Source organism: Numida meleagris, chromosome Z, assembly GCF_002078875.1.
Source record: "Numida meleagris isolate 19003 breed g44 Domestic line chromosome Z, NumMel1.0, whole genome shotgun sequence".
Classification (NCBI taxonomy): Eukaryota; Metazoa; Chordata; class Aves; order Galliformes; family Numididae; genus Numida; species Numida meleagris.
This window is the reverse complement of record NC_034438.1, coordinates 6,051,991-6,059,923: the sequence shown is the minus strand read 5'-3', so window position 1 is coordinate 6,059,923 and position 7,933 is coordinate 6,051,991.

Here is a 7,933-nt window from a genome sequence, read left to right as displayed (position 1 = left end):
AAGGGAAGGGAAGGGAAGGGAAGGGAAGGGAAGGGAAGGGAAGGGAAGGGAAGAGGCAGGCTTAAACACTTGATTGAAAAGGAATGGATGTTTACACTGTCTTGAATATTTTGAAGAATTAGACAACAGTGAATAATGCTGTTTCTCCCTGCTCTGCTTTGAAGTCTGCTCTAAGATTTATCATGATAAATGACCCACAAAGCATACGGCTATATAGCATGCTTCTGTAGAGGCAGATGAAGAAGACTGCAGCTAGATGAACATTATGGTAGAGATTTCTATCTGATAGGTACAGAATTCATGAAGAAGACAGAATAGACATGAGAAGAGAATTGGCATCTTAATTATGTCCTGAAAATATCATAATTCTTCTGGCCATAAATGCAAAATGTGCCTGCTCATCAAGACTTACATAACAACATTTTACACCTGTCCCTTTTCATAGCAGGACTACATCAAGGTCAGCATCACATGAATGCCACTTCCTTTATTATGCTGGCATTAATGTATAGGTTTCATGTTTTGAAAGGAACAAAATTGAAAAGAAATAGGAGTTAATTAATACCGTAATTTCCCAAGGAATTGTATTTTTTATTATATCAATCAATATTTTTATTTTGTGATAGTAGTTTAAACTCACATTTCTCTTTGGAAATTCTTTCCTATGGTTCTCAGGTCCTATGGAATTTAACGGTCATGAAGCTTAAAAAAAATCATTTTATTTTTCTTTCCAAATCTAATAATAATAATAACAATAATAATAATAAAAGACATACTGTCCTACTGTTAAGTCAATCCAACTTGTATTTAACCTTAGGAAGTCTTCTAGAATCATAGATGATGCTGAAAATGATCTGTGATGTTAATCTACTTCATCTCCCTGCAGACGCACACTCAATATCCAATATGAACCTTTACAAAATGTGTATTGCAAAGGTAGTCAAATACTCTTATGATCTTCTGTTTTCTTCTGGAAAGGGAAATGCTCCTCCATGCTAACTTTAAGAGATTTGAGAGATATGGCAAAAATCTCAAGTTAGTTTAGTATCCAGATGGAATTATAAGGATTAGTTGAGAGCCTAATTCAAGTTTAGTTTTGACAGTAAATCTATTGTTAACACGATTAATTATTTTAGGTCTTATCTGAAAGATGGTGTTTCTTGAAAGCTCAGTGTTCTTACGCTGGTGACAGACATTTTCAGCAGTAGAGAAGTGGATGCCTCTTGTGCATCACCAGCAGCATTTCCCACAAAGCTGGAGTATGTCACTGTATCTCTTATTCAAAAATCAACCCTCCCAGCTTATCCAGGGAGAACTGACAAGGTTATCACCAGAGGCAGGTTGCTGGAGGCCTGTGCTGACAACAGAAATGAGAGCATGTGAAGGCTAATATCCAAAGAGACAGCTACCTGCTAGAAGCACTTGCCTGGAAGAGGTGCAGGAAACTGTGGGGAGTGCCTGTATAAATATAACCCTCTCCTTGTCCCATCCCAGTAGGGTTTAAGGCCAACCTATATGTGCTATTGCTCGGATCTAAAAGGGAGCAACAGGATGTTTGATTATTGTGCTCTAAATAAATGTTCCACGAAGAAACTTGTTAACCCTAGTTCTTCTTGCTATGTCTGCTTATATGCAAGACCTCCTCCAGCAAATCAATCCTTACATTGTAATGGCACTCACTTGACAAGGTATGTTTGGCTTAGTGCACTGCTGCCATTTGTTCTGCGTGTGCAACATCACAGAGGAATGTAATGTGTAGAGAATGTGTAATGTGTAAAGAAAACTGAAGAGGAGCTCATTGATATTCACCAAGGACAGAGAGAGCTGGCTGTGTAGTATGGTGGTAGTGTGGGGAAGGACTCATCACTCTCAGTGCCCTGTGATGTACTGAGGGTTTTCAATTCTGGCTTAAAGTGAAAATAAATAGAGATGATCACTGCTGAAGTCATTATATCTTTCAAAAAATGCTACTCTATTTTGTTCTTCACTGATGTGCCTTTGTCTTTATTTTTTCATCCTCATTATCCCTTTGTTCTTTAATGAGAGCACCGTTAAGTCCTATGAATAGAGGATGAGGGAGCAGACTAATCATGGAGAGCCACAAGTGTGGAGATTTGATTAACGACTAGAAAACATGTAGGTGCAATGCCCTGGAAAACACTATGTACACAAGCTTCCTTGGCCCAGAATGCACCAGAAATTAGAAACACTCCCTGAAGCACTCTCTCTCCAATGCTTCTTGCTTGATCTGTCAAGGGAAGTGTAAATGGAAGAGGAGAAACTTCACATATGGAAAAAATGCAGCTCTCCATCCAACTACTTTCAGCCCAGTGGCTTTGCAGCAGTCTAGGGACAAAAGGTTAGATTGGTCTGAGGCCATCTACCTTCTTCTCTCTTCCAGACCAGAGTCAAAGCAATGTGAGAGAGAGATTTAAACAGGATATATATATTCTTTTCCTATATGTCTCTTATCATGATGTTGGACTGTGAAGCTAGAATTTACAGCTTGACCATGAAGATATTTTGGCAGTGGGTCTAACTGACCACTGCCAAAATGGTGGTTATCTTGGCCTTGGGCTTATGCATGCAACAAAATAGACTGAAGTATAGAGTAATATTGGAGGAGAGATGTGGAAATAATAACTGAAACTTCAGTTTATTACCCATTTACTTATAAATATTTTCTTAAACAAAAGGGAAGAAACAGAGTATACACCTTGAAACTCTTGCCTTATCAAACTCAGAAGGTTGTAGCAATTGAGGTTACATTAGAGTGGCAGACACTACTGGGATTATTCATGAATCCATTTTACAGCTAGTTCTGTTCAATGATTATATAGATGATCTGGAAGCTGGACTTGAATGCATACTAAGTAAGTTTGCAGATGACATGAAATTAGGAGGACCTGTTGACTCCCTTGAGAGTAGAGAGGCCTTGCAGAGAGATACTGAAAAATCAGAAGGATGGGCAATCACTAGCTACAAGACATTGAAAAAGAGCAAGTGTCAGATTCTGTGCTTGGGATGGAGCAATCTTGAGTGTAAGTTCAGACTGGGGAAGAAGGGGCTGGAGAACATCGACATGGAAAGGGATCTTAGGATTCTGGTTCATGATAAGTTGGATCTGAGTCAGTAGTGTGCCTTAGCAGCCAAAAGAGCCAACCATGCCCTGGGGTGCCACAGGCTCAGCACTGCCAGTGGGCAAGGGAAGGGATTGTTCCCTCTGCTCTGCTCTGCCCGGTGTCACCTCAAGCATTGCGTGCAGTTTTGGGTTCTACGTTGTAAGATGGACATAAAAGAGTGCATCCACAGAAGTACTGTGTGGTTGACACAGGGCCTAGGGCAAGGTGTGTGACAGGCAGCTGAGAGCCCTGGGTTTGCTCATTCCACAGCAGAGGAGGCTGAGGGAATACCTCATGGTGTCTGTAGTGCCTCGAAGGAAGCAGAGAGGCAGCGCTGAGCTCTGCTCTCTGGTGACATCCACAGGGCCCAAGGGAACGTCTCAGAGCTGCATCAGGAGAGGGTAAGGGGATTGTAAGGAGTGGTGCAGTAGATAAAGCAGAAGGAATAGATGACATCCAGAAGGACCTGGAAAGGCTTGAGAAGTGGGCCCACATGAATCTAATGAGGTTCAACACAGCCAACTGCAAGGTGTCGCTCTTGGGTTGGAGGAATCCCAGGTATGTATCCAAACTGGGAGAAGAGCTCCTTGAGAGTAGTCCTGCTGAGAAGGACTTAGAGGTCCTGGTAGTTGAAACACTTAACATGAGCAGCAGCATGCACTTGCAGCTCGGAAGGCCAACAGTATCCTGAGCTGCATCAAGAGGAATGGCCAGCAAGGAGAAGGAGGTGACTGTCTCTTTCTACTCTGCCTTTGAGGCCTCCTCTGGGATGCCTAACTCGGGAAAGATGTTGAATTTTTGGAACAGGTGTAGAGGAGGGCCATGAAGATGATCAGAAAGGCTGGAGGACCTCTCCTATGAAGACAGGTGGATGGAGCTGGGCTTGTTCAGACTGGAGAAGAGAAAGCTGCAGGGAGATCTCATTGAGGCCTTGCATGACTTAAAGGAAGCTTACAAATAGGAGAGAAATCAACTTTTTACACAGATAGGACAAGGAAGAATGGTTTTAAACTACAAGAGAGGAGATTTAAATTAGACGTCAGAGGGAAGTTTTTCACTAAGAAGATGATGAGGCACTGGAAAAGACTGCCCAGAGAAGCTGCAGATGCCCCATTCCTACAGGTGTAGTAGTTCAGCTTGGATCGAGCCTTGGATAGTCTGATTTGATGCCTGATTTAGTGGTTGGCAACCCTGCCTGCAGTAGAGGGTTGGAACTAGATGATCTTTGGGGTCCCTTCCAACCCAAGCTATTCGGTGATTCTGCAGTTCCAAGATTTTTGGGTGGTCTTGTGTGGAGTTGGATTTGATGATCCCTGTGGGTCCCTACTAATCTGGGATATTCTATGAATCTGTGATTTTAGGCCAGTACCTCTGCTTAATCCCAAGACATTCTGAGCTCTGCTTGCTTCAGTTTACATCCCAGAGCAACATGAGCGTAATTCCTTGCTGCAGTATGATTCAGTTGTATATATGCTGAAAAACAAAACAAAACAAAACAAAACAAAACAAGATGACCTTGCAGGAAATAGGCTCTTTGATTTTTTCTTTTCTGTTTGCTGAAGTTTAATTAAAAACAACAACAATAACAAGCCAGAGCAGAACAAGTAGAACAAGTAAAACATAAAAAAAAAAAAAAAAAGATTGATGACACTAAGCTGAGTGGTGTAGTCAATACAACAGAAGGAAGGCATGCCATCCAGAAGGACCTGGATAGGCTTGACAAGTGGGCTCACGAGAACCTAATGAGGTTCAATCAGGCCAAGTGCAAGGTGTTGCACTTGGGTACAGACAGTCCTAGGTATGAGTACAGACTGGGAGATGAACTCTTGGAGAACAGCCCTGCTGAGAAGGACTTTGGGGTCATGATGGATGAAAAGCTGTACACGAGCCAGCAGTGTGCTCCTGCAGTATGGAAGGCCAGTGGTATCCTGAGCTGCATCAAAAGAGGGGTGGCAGCAGGGCGTGGGAGGTGATTGTCTCCCTATACTTTGCCTTTGTAAGGCTCCATCTGGAGTACTGTATCCAGGCCTGCGACCCCCAAACAAGGATGTGGAGCTGTTGGTGTGGGTCCAGAGGAGGGCCACAAGGATGATCAGAGGCCTGGAGCATTTCTACTGTGTTGAAAGGTTGAGGGAGTTGGGCTTCTTTAGCTTGGAGAAGAGAAGGCTCTGGGGAGACCTCACTGCAATCTCCCAATACTTGAAAGGAGCTTACAAGCAGGAGGGGGACCAATTTTTTACAAAGGTAGATAGTCATAGGACAAGGAGGAATGGATTTAAACTGAAAGAGGGGAGGTTCAAGTTAGATTTTAGGAAGAAATTATTCACTCAGAGGATGGTCAGGCACTGGTACAGGATTCCCAGAGAAGCTGTGGATGCCCCATCCATGGAGGTGTACAAGGTCAGGCTTAATGTATTCGTGGGCATTTTGCTCTAGTTGTTGGAAACCCTGCCCATAGCAGGGCATTTGGAACTAGATGATCTTTGATGTCCCTTCCAACCCAAACCATTCTATGATTCTGTGATTCTATAAAGTAGAACAACAACATGTAGAACAAAAGCTGGAATCAGTGAAACAAGCTCATTGCTTGGTAAAGACATCCAGTGTGACATAAATATGTCACAGAGTGAATTCAAAGGAAAGAATATCTTCTCTGGTCTTCTTCTCCTACTGTGACATACTACTTTCCTGACATGAGGTTATGGAGTGTATCATTTGACATTTTAGAATCTAGACTTGATTGGTTCCCTGTCCCAGAGCCAGTGTTTATGTCACCTCTCACCACAACTGAATGATACCAGCTGACATCTGATCATACAGGACACTGGGGCTGATTCTCTGATGCTCTAAATTAAAAGTCCAAATAAACTTAAATTTTAAAATTATTATTATTACTATTTTTCTCTGTATGGAAATGAAAGTCAGTGCTTTCAATCTGTGTAGACCAAGCCCAAGCCAACTTCAGGTAATGTGTAGTATGTGTTTCAGTGGCATCACACTTTGAGCACCACTGCAGAACAGTTAATAAACTGTGTTAATGCATCTCTATCTTATCCAGCAAGCTCAGAGGACAGAGAGGATAAGTTCCCATCTGTCTGCAAAAGACGGCATAGACTTCCACTGAGTCATGAGCTGGACTTTGTTAATGTGTAATGAAATTAATTAAAACCTCTCCCTTCCCTCAGTATTGGTTAAATATTATGACTCACCTGGTTGTCTTCTGAGGATAATAAAACTTGACAGGATTGTGGAGGGGGGGGAGATGTGGAGGAAGGAGAGGATGCAAGATGTTTCTCTCTCTTTCTGTTTTTTGGCTTTTCAATGCAAAGTCACATTCTGTCATGTTACATACACACCAAAATATTTAGAAACATGTAGGGCAAAGATCAGCTTGCAAGCGTGAGTTCATGAACTCTGCCAGCATACAGATTTCTCTGCCAGAGCAGCACAGCATCCCAGAGGCAAGTCAAATGAAAACAGTCAGAATAATACAGTCAGGTAACAGAAAAGGCAATTGTACAGCCAGCACCGATCCTAAAAGGAATATATATTTGGCATGTACCTGAGACCTTGACAAAAGGAAGCCTCCAAGGTTACCAGCAGAGTTGACTTAATTTTTTATCTACCTTTTTATTATTTTTTTTTAAAGGAGAAGGAGTGTTTAATTATCAGTTCTCAAGCAAATGGTGGTTCGGCAAAATGTCAGATCTCCAGCTGAGACGCCACCAGTTTGTGCTTCGGATTGTGTGCCAGGCGGCTGTATGGACAGGCGAAGACCTCCGACTGTTCGCTGAATGAATTTCCACTCGTGCCTCTCGACATTGATTGAAAGCGAAGGCTGCTGTTGGAGCCCTCAGGCTGTCTTAAGAAACCCATCCCTCCCCATGCTAGATCCTTGATGAGTGTAACTCCAGCTTCAAGGGAGACGGTGGAGTGGGAGGAATTTAACCCTTCTGGCCTCTGGAGGCAAAGCACTATCATGGGTCTGAGTTGATATTCAAAGCAAAAAGAAAAGAAAGAAGAAAAAATAATGAAACCAGAAGAGGACCAGCAAGAATCTTTTCTTTTTTTTTTTTTTTTTTCTCCAGCAAGTTATAAAAGACATCAGCACAGAATCCACTGTAAGATGTTTGTTTTGCAAATTTTTCATAGATCTTTTCTCCTGAATTCATTTTAACATTGGAATTAAAAAGAAGGGGAAAAAACAAGTCCATGAGTTTGGCATTGAGCATTAACTGTAGTTGTTGCCGAAGGAAGACAAATCAGACTAAACATAAATTGTTGTAAATGTGTCCTAGAATATCCTAGAGAACCACTCCAGCAGTGGTTCTTGAGCTGTTTGTACTCACTGAAAATTGAATTTGTGATTCAGTGGCAATAAAACTGGGACTGTTGAACACCAAGCTTGAATTAAACAGCGTGCCATAAGGTTAATGCAAATGCTAATAGAAGCACCTGACAGCCAGATCCCAGCGAGGCATAAATGGGTGTTGTACCATTAAGGCCATACCAATCCATTCTTTCCAAGGATGTAAACCATGAAATATAACAAAAGTGTTTGTTCATACAAGAAAATTTAGATTTGCTTTTGCCACTCAATGTAGCATTTTTCTTAGAATGGAGTATTTCATATGGTATTTTTAATACCAGGAATGCATTGCTATGAGAGCTAAATGAGACTGCAATCTGTCATATCAAGCAACAAATGTATGCTGTTCTTTTTTTTCTTTTTTCCTTTTTTTCCCTTTTCCCCCTTTCTTCCCCTTTCTTCCCCCTTTCCTTTTCCTTCCCTTCCCTTTCCTTCCCTTCCC